The sequence below is a fragment of the Leptosomus discolor genome, chromosome 1 (assembly GCF_034619465.1).
Source record: "Leptosomus discolor isolate bLepDis1 chromosome 1, bLepDis1.hap2, whole genome shotgun sequence".
NCBI lineage: Eukaryota > Metazoa > Chordata > Aves > Leptosomiformes > Leptosomidae > Leptosomus > Leptosomus discolor.
In genome coordinates this window covers 143,138,968-143,152,224 of record NC_141391.1, presented here as the reverse complement: position 1 = coordinate 143,152,224, position 13,257 = coordinate 143,138,968, and positions in this window count along the sequence as shown.

Below are 13,257 nucleotides of genomic sequence, written 5' to 3'. Positions count from 1 at the left end.
GATTTCCACAAGCTTCAGCAGGGCTTCCGGTTGGACTTGTAGCTTATTTGCACACAGTATTTATCTTCAGCAATCAAGTAAGGCTGTTTCCCTGGGTACAGCAGTTGAAGTGTGTAGTGAATTGCAGGAGCACCTGGCTTATGCCAGCTTGAGTGCAGGGTTGCAGTGGCTGGTCTTAAAAGTATATCCTAGAGAAGTCTTTGCTTTGCAGCATTTGAACAGTTAGAGCTTTCTTGTATTCTTGCTTTTTTGACTTTGCTGGAAACGTGCTAATAACCGCATTATTTCAGTAACACAGTATTTCCAAGGTACTTTGGTACTTGCAAAACTGTAGTGTACCAGCAGTGAGCATACTCATGTTGATTGATGCATAGTGGTTCATTTGCAGAAGTAACAGTGTTGTATTAACAAGACCTGAACCTCTACAAAGTAAAATATCGTGATAGTTCTATCTTACCAGCAAAACCTTGAAGTAGATGAATTGGTCTCCATAAGTGGTAGAGTTTCATGCTGTAAGGAATGTAATTACTGTAGGGATTTTGTAGTGCTGCTGGAGGGATTGGGAGCAGTGGTGGACCTTTCTGTGAGCAGTTCAGCACACTTGTGATGTACAGCTGCCCCTGTTTCTGCCCAGTGACTTAAAGAGACAGCCTCGCATAGCTGCTTAAAAGCCTCTGCTGCAGGCTCTTACTGTATAGCGGTAAATAAATCGCAGAATCATTAGGTTGGAATAGGCCTCTGAGATCAAGTCCAGCCGTTGACCTAATACCACCACGCCCACTAAACCGTGTCCCGAGGTGCCATATCTACACATTTTTTGGACACCTCCAGGGATGGTGACTCCACCACTTCCCTGGGCAGCCTGTTCCAATGTTCGACTACTCTTTCGGTAAAAAATTTTTTCCTAATGTCCCATCTAAACTTCCAAAAATGATGAGCTGTCCCCAGGAGGAGCCATACTGAGACAGGACTCCTGCATAAAGATGTACGACGATTTACATCCTGAAGTAAGCAATATCTCTTCTCCTAAATGTGGCTGAAGCTGTAGGTTTATGTAAAGTATATGTGTATGTAAACATTTCTGCCGGTTTTGGATTTACTTTTTCGTTTTTACACAGCAGAATCTTTGTAGTTGGGGCCTTGGCATCACCAGTGTCTCTTGCAAGCCCAGACTAGACTGTCTCAGTGCTTGCTTTCTGTTCAGCCGAGTAAGATCCTCCTCTAAGGGAGGATCCCATCCTAACTTTAGCCAGGGAAACAAAATCTGCAGTGCTTCAGAGCTAAACATAACTCCCTGGAAACAGTTCCTCCACTCATGGCTCAGCAGGCACATGAAAAATAGTCAGCCTCAAGAAAGAGAAATACATGGGCAGTAGTTTTAAAAAAACTAAATATTTTGTAGATCAATATATGAAGCAAGAATCAACCTTTTAAAACTTCTTTAGTGCTTGAGAACAAACAAGACTTACATCCAGGTAATTCGTGGGACCTCCATGTATACCATGAAGAATTTGGCCCCAGATGTTCAATGGTTGTTGAGGAAGCTGCTCGTTCGTGGTGATAATGAGAAATTGTCATGATTTGTTTACTTACGGTTGGTTTTGGCATTTTTTGGATGTAAGGACCTTCTTTTTTCAACTGGTCCAGTGAAGTCCTTGATGGAGACACAAAAACCTGGTTATATTTCAGTACATCTTGCCAGCCATCCCGTTCTCCTTTCACTGGGCACATTGGCACTGTTTTGGGAGTCCTGTTGAGTTTCTCCCCCTTGGCTCTGAAGAAAACCGTTGAAGATGATCACCTTTGTGTTTCCCATGAACAGCCTCTTCCTTCCAGTGGCTTTCGTTGTCAGCAAGACTGTTTGCATCCTACGTGTTAAACCTGTGCTGCTCATTGGGACCAGGATCTTCAGCTGCAGGTGGGACTGGGGCTGTATCCTGCTTCAGTTTGACCTTTGATACATGAACTCTTTTCTTGATCAGCTGCTATAATGAAAATCTGCATACAGTTAATACATACCTTTCTACAAGACTGAGTTTTACCCCCACCCCACCCAAAGTTTGGGAAAGTGTGAAACATTTTTAATGTCTGCTTCTTTTAGCATCAGATGTCTAACTTGATTTGTATGTATGTAGGAAGACTTTGAAGTGTTGTTGAAATACAAAGGAAGAGTACTTCAAAGAAATGTAACATTTAAAATGTATCTGATCCCTCGAGGTTTCTTAAGTTTTATCTTAAGATGATGTATTCAGAGCAACATTTTTATGGAAATACTAAGGGTCATTAATTCATCCAAAACACTATGAGTGTTGCTAGTACTGTTCTGTACTAGTTTTTATTTCACATTGTGGCAGGTGAACAGTCGTTCACTCCTCTGTGTTGCCAATGTCCATGACACAGTAAGAAGTTAACATAGTCTCTGACAGGCAAATCAGAGTGTGAGGATGCTACAGTGAGAGACTTGTTCGGTACTGTTACCCCATGTTCTGGAGAGATCTCTGAATATGGCCAAATAAAACTGTAGTGTGTTAAGCTCTAAAACTTCTGATTTGCGTCGGTTGGTCTGCTGGAGTAGGGCTATGGTGGTCCTTGTGAGGCAACTAAGTGCTGGATTACAGATTTCTTATAAATATCTTGAACTTTAGGGGAGTTCAGATCTTGGATTTGAGCTTTTTTACGGTTGGTTATCCACTCCTGTAAAAACATGCCCAGCTGCCCTAGTTGTTGTTTTTCCTTTGGCAAACAAAGATTCTGGCATCAAAGTTTTTAATTGCAGGAGTTGTACTAGCAGTTCCCAGAGCTCAAGCGTGGGGGCGTTTGTGTGTAGGAGGAGCTAATTAGATGTGTATAAACCATGGGCTAGGCAGAGCTTTAAATCCTAGAGGTATTGTTTCATCCTTGCTATATTCTGTTACACTGGGGCTTTGGAAAGTTAGAAAACTCTGAAGTTACACAAGAACCACTTTTTCCCAGTACAACTATGAAACAGCAGTCAGGTTACTTTTAGTCTTTTTACGTTACAAACCCAAATTTTAATTAAAATAGTGTTAAATTACTTGAATTGCTTTTGAAGCTTTATTTTACTTACATCTGTACATTGAGGGAAGGGAAACAGTTAAGCAGCCTGAGCTGTTTTTTTCTCTATGGCAGACTTAAAAAAAAGAAAAGAGTCAGGTGATCTTGCTTCCCCCATCTGCATCCCTTCTATGCCTTACTATATTACATGTCAAATAAGGGGCTTCCTGTGTTCAAACTTCCAGGATATTCTCAGATCACATCAAACTTCCTTCAGCAACCATGTGGCTCAATAACATTTTTCATTCTTAATGAAAACTAAGATCGTAGTGGAATTACTTCTCTGTAAGATCTCAAGGTTTGGGAGAAATCGGATAGTGCAAGGTTTATGGTGTAAAACTGGCTTTCCAGCAGAATCTGTAAACCTGACTGGCATATCAGTTGTAGGCTGGCTTAAACATGTTGCAGATACTTAATAACAGAGAGGGGCAATTCAGCTCTTGCACAGCACAGTATTTTTACATTATTACTGTTGTCCTATGATTTAGCCGCACCTAAGTTTGCTTCAGGTGCGTTGACTTGGATCATGGCACCACTGGCCTGGACAGCATGGGGTGGTGTGTTGTGCTAAGCCATGCACTGTTTATCCTGTTGCCTGAGAAAGCTTTGCAGTCCCTTGCTTCGGTTAGACCGCTCTGGGTACCCAAACCAGGTGGTTTATAGGTGTGTTCACACTGTACTACTGCAACTGGGTTATAAACTTTCTTGCACTGCTCTTAAAAGGTGTCTTATTCTCCATTTTAGTGCATTATAGCCCTGTCTACTAAAGGCAGCCTACTGTTAGTATGGTCAGTAATAAACCATAGTTTATTGTTGTTTCTGATGATACAGACATTTTGCATTGTTCTATGTAATTAAAAAAAAATTGTTTCACATTGAGCAGAGCATCTATAGCAAGCAAACTCAGTCTCTGTAACCTTGTTATCCCACAGAAACCTAGGTAGGTTTGTAGCAGTTGCAATTCTGTCCCCGGTTGGGCATCAAACATGGATTCATGCAAGTATGTCTTAAGTTTCTGACTGCTAAGATTTTTTTTCATCTCATGAGCTGCATGAATCTTCCTCTGTTACTGCTTAAAGTTGCACTGTAATAATAGGGTTTTGGGGGGGATTTGTTTGCTTGCGACTCATCAGTGCAGTATTCAGAAGAGAGGAGAAGGACCCTTTCCTCCAGCTGAAAGCACACGGCTTTTGTCCTTCATCTCTTGGCACTGAAACTTTGGTGTTAAAAAAGCAAGACAAAATCAACAGTACTCTGCCCCCTGGCTGGAAAAAAAAAAAAAAAAAAAGCTTTGCTTACTCCAGCATTACCGAAATCCGTGGTTATCAGAGTCAAGGCTCTGTTGTCCTAAGGACTGGAGGTTGTATCCTGGGAAGGTTCATCGGGGACAGAAGCTGGTCAAGAGGAACTGTGGGATGGGCAGTGCTGGATGACCCCCCCTCTGCAGTGGCAGCATTTCTGGGCTGCCTGGGGAAAAAGCCACAGCTGTGAGTGCCTCTTCTTCACCCCCAGATTGAATGAGCAGTTCAGGAGCTGGGCAGCGAATGCAAGCTGTCCCCCGGAGGAAACGGACGATGGTCTCGAGGGAAGGGAGAAGAGCATCCCAGCAGCACTGCACTCCCTGGGCAAGAGGCATCTCCTTGTTCTGCGGCTGGATAGTGCGTTGCTCTGTAGGGTCCTCGTCTGTGGCTGCTCTGGCTGTCAGTGGGATCGCACACATGACACAAAAATGACTACGTTCACCTTTGTTTTCTCATTGATGAGAACAAATGCGCAAGTTTCAGGATGTTTTGCATGCGACCTACATGAGCCTTTTCAAAGCTGAGAACTAATTCAAAATTTGAAGTTGGTGTTTTGAAAAGCACAGTGCCTAAATCCGATATTCCAAGAATCTCAAAGGTAGATGGTCTGTTTTTAAGTGATTAAGGTCACGTGCTGCCTAAAGCAGGTTTTCTTGATGTAGAGTCTCCCAGATTCCCAAGTGTACTGCCTAACCATAAGCTGTTGGCAAAGCTCCAGCGTGAGCTATTGGCAAAGGGCTTTGAGAAATGAAAATGCAAAGGTCTGCATGTTTTTGAGGTGAGCAAGACAAAGCTAGAGTGCCAATTGGCCTACAATTTATTTTTCACTTCCCCTGCCCCTGTGTTTTTCTCTGTAAAACTCAGTCCTCTCCTATTATATGGAAAAAACCCCAAAAGGTCCTCAACCTTTTGGGGTTGAATTTTGCTCTGTCTGTGGCCCTGCTTAATTTTTAAATTGCCAAGAAGAAAGAGGTGGGGAATCATGCTGTATCAGGAGATGGTTGATGTATGGATGGTGCAGTGATTGTACTGCCAACCTCAAGTTCTCAGATATCATGAGTCTTTGAAAAATGAAGTATCCTCACACACAAGGCATAAACTTCAGATAATCACACTCTTCCTTTACATAATCCTCCTGGAAAAATAGGTCTTAACAAAATCAGAGGCAGACAGAAGAGTAAGGATGTAATGCTGGGACTTTAAATAAAAATTTTCCCCATTAAACAATTGATGCTGCAGTATTACAAAGTATTGGTTTTTTCTATCGTTCTTTACAAGTAGTTGGTAGTTAAACATATGAAAATACTGTTCAAGCTAAATATATTTTATTTATTTTCTGGGCTTTGGATGGTAGGTGCCCTCTGCTTCTGCTTTGTGTAGTGACAACACTGAAACTGGCTCTAGAAGCTCCTGGACCTTAAAGTCCAAAATCCAAAGCTGAACTCTTTCAAATCTGGAAGTTTGTGAATTTGGTCTTTGGATCCAGCCCATTAAAAGAAAGCGGCACAAGCTATGAAATCGGATCTAAACATGGCTCTGTGCTCAGGATTTGATGGTTCTTAAGGTATTTTGAAGAACTTACCTTTCGGAATCTTACCCAACAGTGCCTCTTTTGTTCCGTAGCCTGTGTGGCCGCAGCGTGTCAATAACATGTTGCTGGGGAATGTGAGGCATTTCCTTGCTTGCATTAGCTGTCTCGGAGTCAGGAATGAATATCTCAATTGTTTTTCTAATCATTGGACCCAAGCAAACCATGTGAGAAAATAACGTATTGATTTCTCAGACTCTATAAGGTGAGTAGTTGAAGGCATTTACTAAATAGTTAACCAGTAAAACTTGAACAGTCTAAAGTGAAGTATATCTGTGGAGTTTCTTCACAAGTCTCCATTTGACCTTGGATTGCTTCTGAATAAAGAGTGAAAGTGAGTCTGAAGAGTGTTTGCAGACAGGTATTTGCATTACACAGCTGCTTTGCAGGTAAGGTACTGCTGCTCTGGCTGCCTCCGTGTCATGCAGTGATCACAGAGCTCGCTTGCCCATCACAAAACAACGTAACCTGTCACCTGCTGTGTTTTTTAAATTCCTTTCAATTACAATAAAAAAAAGAGCTGCTGGAGGTAGTAGAGATAAGCAACCAGAATGATTTCAGTACTGCAGACCAAAATAAATGGTTTGTTTTGTAACTAAATATGAATCTAAGCCATAAACCTTGACTCAGAGATTTCAGGTGTTTATATAAGCTGTTTGCTGTGTATACATCTCTGACAAAGTATCTGAAGGATGCTTATCTTGCTGAGGCTTAGCTTTTGCATCACGACTAATGTGTTTAACAGATTTTAAGGCAAAGTGCAGAACGCAACTAAGCCATTTCGTAATAAAAGATGTGTGATTTGAAGTAAGTTTTCCCCAGGTATAAACAGTTCTATCTTGGAATGACTTTTGTGCTTTGTGCTCTTAAAATACTTTAAAGTCTTTTCTATGGCTTGATACCTTTTATCTCAAGACATTTCTTATGTACTGTGGGATAGGCTTTCTTGCTCAGTGTGCTTCCATTCATTTTTATCAGTTAAAGGAAATAAATAATATTTGTTGTATAATAAAGAAATAACAAAATTCAGGGAACAAAGAAAGGATCTAGAGTTAGGGAACAAAAGGACATTTTTTTCTTTTCTGTAGTCCTGCATAATGTGAGAACAGTATTGCTTTGATGTCATTGACTAGAGTTCTGCAAATTCAAGAGAAATTTGTTTGTCTATATAAAAATAAATAGACATTACCAGTTTAAGTAAGCCTTTGCCAACGTTTGGGTTGTTTGTTCATAATAATGTTTATCCTTTTTGCATGGTTGAGCATTGGGCTCTTGGAAGGTGCAAAGCCTGCAGGTTGACAGGGCCCTGAGCCTGGCCCCACTGGTCTCCTGCTTTGGGGACGGGGCTCCTCATAGCCATCCTCGTGAAAATGAGGGCTTGTATGTGGAAGGACCAGCCAGAGGCTGTGCCTTGTTTCACCAGGCCTTCTTTCTTCAGCCTGTGCATGATGGCTTTCAGCCATTGTGGGGCAAGAGAGCACAGGTACCTGCCGGAAGGAGCTGCCAGGGAGGTGTCCCAGTGCCTGGGAGGGACCTGAGCAGAGGTACCTGCCTCCACATGGTGGCCAGGACCTCTCCTGGGAAGGGGGGGCAATGTCTGAATTACACGGCTCAAAGCATGTTTAGGACCTAACTAGTTTCCTGTCCCTAAGCTATTTCTCTACATGATTCCCATTAAGATATTTCCAGCATTTCCTAATTTTACTTTATAAATTTCATTTGTTCTTCTCTTGCAGAACACCAGAGCAGTATATTCAATAAGGATCCATTTTCTTTTATAGTTTCTTCTTTCAGGCCTGGAAGGTATGAAAGGGAGTCTTTTTTTTTAGGTTAAAAGAAATGTTAATGACTCCTAGTGTAAATTAGCTGAATATATTCATTACTAAGTGTTAAAATGATACTGACTGGTGACACTATAGTTGAGTATCTTCAAAATACCCCATGAGAAACTGTGCCGGAGAATTAGATTTAATTAATTTGAAGCCATTTTTATTTATGATTGAAATGTATTTTGCAAATAAGTCTCTGTGTGTTTGTGTTTCTCTTCTGGCCTGCCAGAAAAAGCACAAATAGATGTGATTATATGTCTGAAATGGCGTTTATCTTCATGAAACAGAGCTTTACTTTGTAAAAATTGATTGCTAAGGGTGTATTGTTTTAGTGTTGTGAGGTGAGAGAGACGAATCCAGAAGATGCTCAGACGTCTCACGCAGTCATCTTGTACGTGTAGCACCGAGAATGCAGGGATGTGAAATTTGGGGTCTTAACTTTTGCTGTGGAACAGGTTCTCTTCCCTCACCCTCCCCTTAAAAAATTACTGCAATTTGTTAGCTGTTTCACTGTGTTTTGTGGTAGACTGCTCTGGGGTAACAGAGGCTGCTTTTGGGGGTCCTTTTTTTGCTCTCTGCAGCTCTCAGAAACAAGCCCTAATCAAGATTTTTCGTTTCTGTGTATCAAAATTTCCTGGTTTAAGGAGCGTTATGCAGGAATGGGAGAGCTGGGAAACTCAAGTCATCTCTCTTGTTACATCATGTCATAAAAATAATCTGTAGCTGATGCTTTCTTTCCAAACGCTGAGCATTTGGACAGCATGTGCACAAAGAGGAAGATGAGTGGGACAAAAGACCAGCCCTTGCCCTTCCCTGGAGAGGTTGCATGCAGGGCACGGTGTGTCCTTTTGGCCTTCAGACCTGCTAGCAAACAGCTGATTTTCCTCAGCTCTGCAAACCTCTAGTTTTTAAAGCATGGTGTGTTTTGAAGGTGGACATCCAGAATAAGACTAGCCCCAAAATAAATTTAAAAAGAGGCTTGAAGATGTTGCCCCTAGATGCCTCTGTGTGTGTTGTTTGATCTAGCAAAGAGACAGCCTCTGGGTGGGGAAACTATGATTTCCTACATATGTAAAATGTTAAAGCACTTTTTTTTTTTTCTTTAAGTCTGCCATCTTAATTAAATATCTGATTATGAAATCTATATTCAGGCAGCTTTCCTGTTTGCATCCAGCAGACTGCAGTTCCCATTCACAAAGCCCCTTGTTTTTTTCTAGCTTTCCTTGGATTTATTTGCAGGGCAGTGTTTTGTTTCCTCTGTAAGCTGTTTCGAATACATCTTCACAAGCGCTGTAGCCGGAGGGTTTGTATGTCATTCAAAAATAAAAATAAAAAATCTCCACCTACTGAAAAGTGAACAGCATAGCCCTAGCAACCGGCTGGTGTGTTTCAACTAGAGGAAGGGACATTAAACAAGTAAGACCAAATAACGTTTTCTCTTTGACAGCCAGGGATGCGATAGAAATGCCAGCTAGTGATAAGATTAATCATAACTGGTAGTGAAGATAGCTACATTTGTCTTTTATTTTTATTTTTTTAATGGTGGATTGTAAATACAGCCTTGATGAAGTGATGCTTGTTGTTGTCGGCATGAGCAAGGTATTCAACTGGGAGCTCTAAAAAGGGGATCTGCCTCTGTAAAAACACCCCCCCGCCGCCCCACCTTGCGCTGATCGTGCATGTACAAAGGTAAGTGTTGTCGTTTTCCTGGAAAGCAAGAGAAAACTTATTTTAAACGGTCCATCAGGCAGGGTACTGTCAGTACATTCCTCCCAGGTGCGTTCTCAATGGCATTATGCCAGGAGTGGATTTTGTTTGTCTGCCTCTCAGTCTCCTGTGTGCACCTTGATTTCTCGTTTGTGTGCCGTGTCATAGATCCACCTATGTTCAAATGGTGATTTTCGTTTTTTTTTTTTTTTCCCCTTTCTGCTTTTGTGAATGAAAGGATTTTAAACTGCTTGACATCATCTGAAATATTAGCTATTCCTTATTGTTCTAAGGAGCTCCATTGCCTTTCTCCAAGATGGATTTTTGTTTGTGTTACCTGACTGCATGATTTTCCTTTGTCACTGCCAACAAAAAAACCCAAAGCCTTGAGTTTTCTCTTAGTTTTTATTTCTAGTAGACCAAGGCCGTAAAAAAAGCAAAGAATAAAGAAAGGAACATACATATCAGGGAAGCTCTACTGTGTTAGCGGTCAGCCGGGGCTCCTTTCAAAGTTTGTGAAGTCAGAGGCAGTCTCGGTACCCTTCAGTAGGCTCAGGGATTAGTCCGCCAGTGTTTCACTATTCTCTTTCCTATAATCCGCAAAGGGCTGCTGATTTATGACTTCTGTCTAATAATTGCATTTCTTTTGACTCCCTCTGCACCTCCCCTTTCCACCTTCTTCCTCCTGTGCTTTGTTGTCTTTACGTGTTCCATGCTGTTTGGTTCTTTGGTCCGCTGGTGTATGAGGTCTTTGATTTCCCCCCTGCCCATCCGTTCCCTGCGTGCCGGTGATGGTGTGCAAAGAATAAAAGCAATCCTAAGCCCTTACCGAGGAAGGATGCCTCCAATGGTATTTTTCTATCACAGTGGGTTTACTTCCTGACTGCTAGATGTGCTGCGCTGTGCTGGGAGGGTGGCCAGAGCCGGATGTGCCGTTCCAGGCTAGTTTTCAATAACCAGTTTTAGGACCAAATAACTGGGGAAATGGGATTTTGTTGCATCATCTCCAGCTGTTCAGCTTGGGGGCTTTTTGTTCTTTTTTATTTCACCTCTCCAAGTTTCTCAGCTGTAGGGTTGGTCAGGCTGCTAACAGATGCTTCATGAGTGGGTGGAAGGGCTTTTGGAGATCAGTGTGTTTGCATGGTCTTGCTTCACTGAATTTTATCTTAAAATTTCTCACTGCTGCTCTCAGCAGCATGGTGCCTTTTACTACGCTACAGTAGCAGTGTAGGAAGCACTGTGCAGATGTCTCTTTCTTTGGAGGTAGGACCAGGTAACAGGGGGGTAGATGCTGGAGGTCTCTTGGATGCTCTTGGTACCACTGGCTGCTACTGCTGCTCTGGTCAGTAGAGCTGTCTTAGGAATTTTTGACAACCGTGGACAAACCCCTTGTTTAGGAAAAGCAAGAAGTGCTTTTTTTGGAAACATGCGGGGTGGTTGTGCCTGGATGAAGCACAAGGATGGTGATGTTTCTGTGCCTATGAGCCATGGCTTTATTATGCAAGTGTAAATTAGCAGTTCCTTGCCCCCAGTTAGTGTCTTTCCTAGACAAAAGGTGAGAAACAAGGGATGCACTGTTAAAAAACGTGATTAGGGATCACTCTGTTCCTTAGCGCATTTTTAGCCTGCAATAGGCTTTTCCTAGGCAGCCTCTTCAGTACTGTATTTAATGCTTGATCACGAGCTGCACTGAGCTCGCTGATGGCTGAGGTGAGAAGGTACCACTGGAGATCTCCAGCCCACCCCCTGCCCACAGCAGGGCAGACTATGCCATGCAGGGTCCAGTCGGGCTGTGAGTAGCTCCAAGGACGGAGACCCTGAGAGGGCAACTCTTTCAAGTGCTTGCAATCCTCGCAGTAAAAAAGCTTTTTAATTTAAGCTTTTTTTATTTTTCCTTTTTAATCCTTAAGGGAATTTCCTGTGTTTTAATGTGCGCCCATTGTCTCTTGTCGTGTCACTGAGAAGAGCCTGGCTCCAACTTCTTTACTCCCCCCGTGAGGTGTTTCTGCACATTGGGAAGATCGTGGGCACTCCTGATTCCCAAACATTAATTGGTTGATGCAGGTTTGTGGGTGCCCTGTGTTGTTAGTCCTTTTCTACTTAGAGCTGTGAGGAATCAGTGTTTTGCATGAGGCAGCAGCAGCCCTGGGCTTTTCTCTGTGTGCTCTTTGCCTTCAGAGGGATATTCACTGCAGATCATTCACACTCTGCATTCATAGACATCCATATTTGAGCAGGACCTGATTATCAAAGCCAGGAAATACTAAAGGATAAAATCCGAGACCGTTTTCAGTGTTGTCCAAGTGAATGTTTTTGCAAAAGCTGCATTTTCTGCTCATTTTTATCAGGTGTAGAGGCACAAGAGCAAATGTCTTGTAGGACCTGCATATTATGGCAGGTATTGTACTGCTTGAAGTTTAGTATTTACATTGTGTTTAAAATCAGAGGCTTCCTCCTTGAAGGCTGGAAGTCTTCAGTTATGATGGTACTGCATTTTTTTAAGTTTAGCACCTTAACTTACAGCTATTTTGACTTTTTAAAGTTCTCTTGGCTTTTCTGACCCTGGCAACTAAATGATAAAGCAAGGCATTTGCCAACAAGCACAGTAGTCTTTGTGCTGTTGTTCAAAAGTTATCTTAGGGTTTGGACCTACTGCATGTAATGGAAGTTTTGATATGGAAGGTGAAATGTTTGTTGGCGTTTTAAGGATAGCATTTCAGCAAAGCTAGCTGGCAGCCTCCGATAAGAAATACTTCCCAGCTGTGTCAAACCAATAAGGTGACTCGTAGGAGGGAAAATTCAGTTTATAACATGAGTTTTTGTTTTGATTTGGTTTTTAGTAGACTCTTTTCCAGGACGTATGCCAGAGATGCTGTGAACAACTTTCTTAATTGCTTCTGTTGGGGCAAATGTCAGCAGTGGTGCAGCCTAATACAAAAAACAAATGGCAGGGTATGCAAAAGGTTAAAGTGAGTTTTCCTTCCTGGTGTTTGTTTAGCTTTGTTCCCTAACTGTATTTATAACAGAAGTAGTCCTGCGTGTCCTAGATTAAAGCCACAGCAATCTGGGCTATTTCAGTGGCTTGTGTGTCCATTGTGCTGCGGTGGAGGGATCAGGTACGCCTCCGACCTCTGCAGTTCCACTTTGACAAAGTACCTAATCATGTGCTTAACCTGTAATCCATTGGGATTTCAGGTCTGTTAGTTCACCTGCCCAGGCAGCACACTGGGTTTGCTTTTCCAACCTCTGCTGGAAATACTCCTCTGGGGACCACTTCTGGCTTTCAGAAGTTTGAGGGTCAGATCAGATTGCATCCTTATGGCCTGAATTTCTGCTAAGCTCTGAACAATGTTGTTGGGGGATATTCTGAGCATGCATGCTATGTACAGTGAGGCCTGGGTGTTTGAGATATCCTGCCTGTAGGCAAATGATTGCATGCTCAGGACTTCTGAATTGTCAGACGTCCAGAAATCTTGGGCAGATGGTCAGACTCCTCTTTTTCTATACCAGCAAATTCTTGGGGAGAAAAAATACAGTGAATAGGCATGTGGTTTGTTGCTGAGTTGCAGCTTACTTTTAGTAATGGAAGGCCTGTGTCGTCTGTGCGGGCTGTCCTGAAGTGCCATGTGGGATTTCTAAGGTGCTTTATGGGAAGCCCCTTCAGTGGCATAGACCTGCAGGTGGAGCAGGCCACGGGCTTACCAACAGTAGGAACTGGATCATCAGATTGGTGCTTTGATTCTTTGATGCCAGTTCA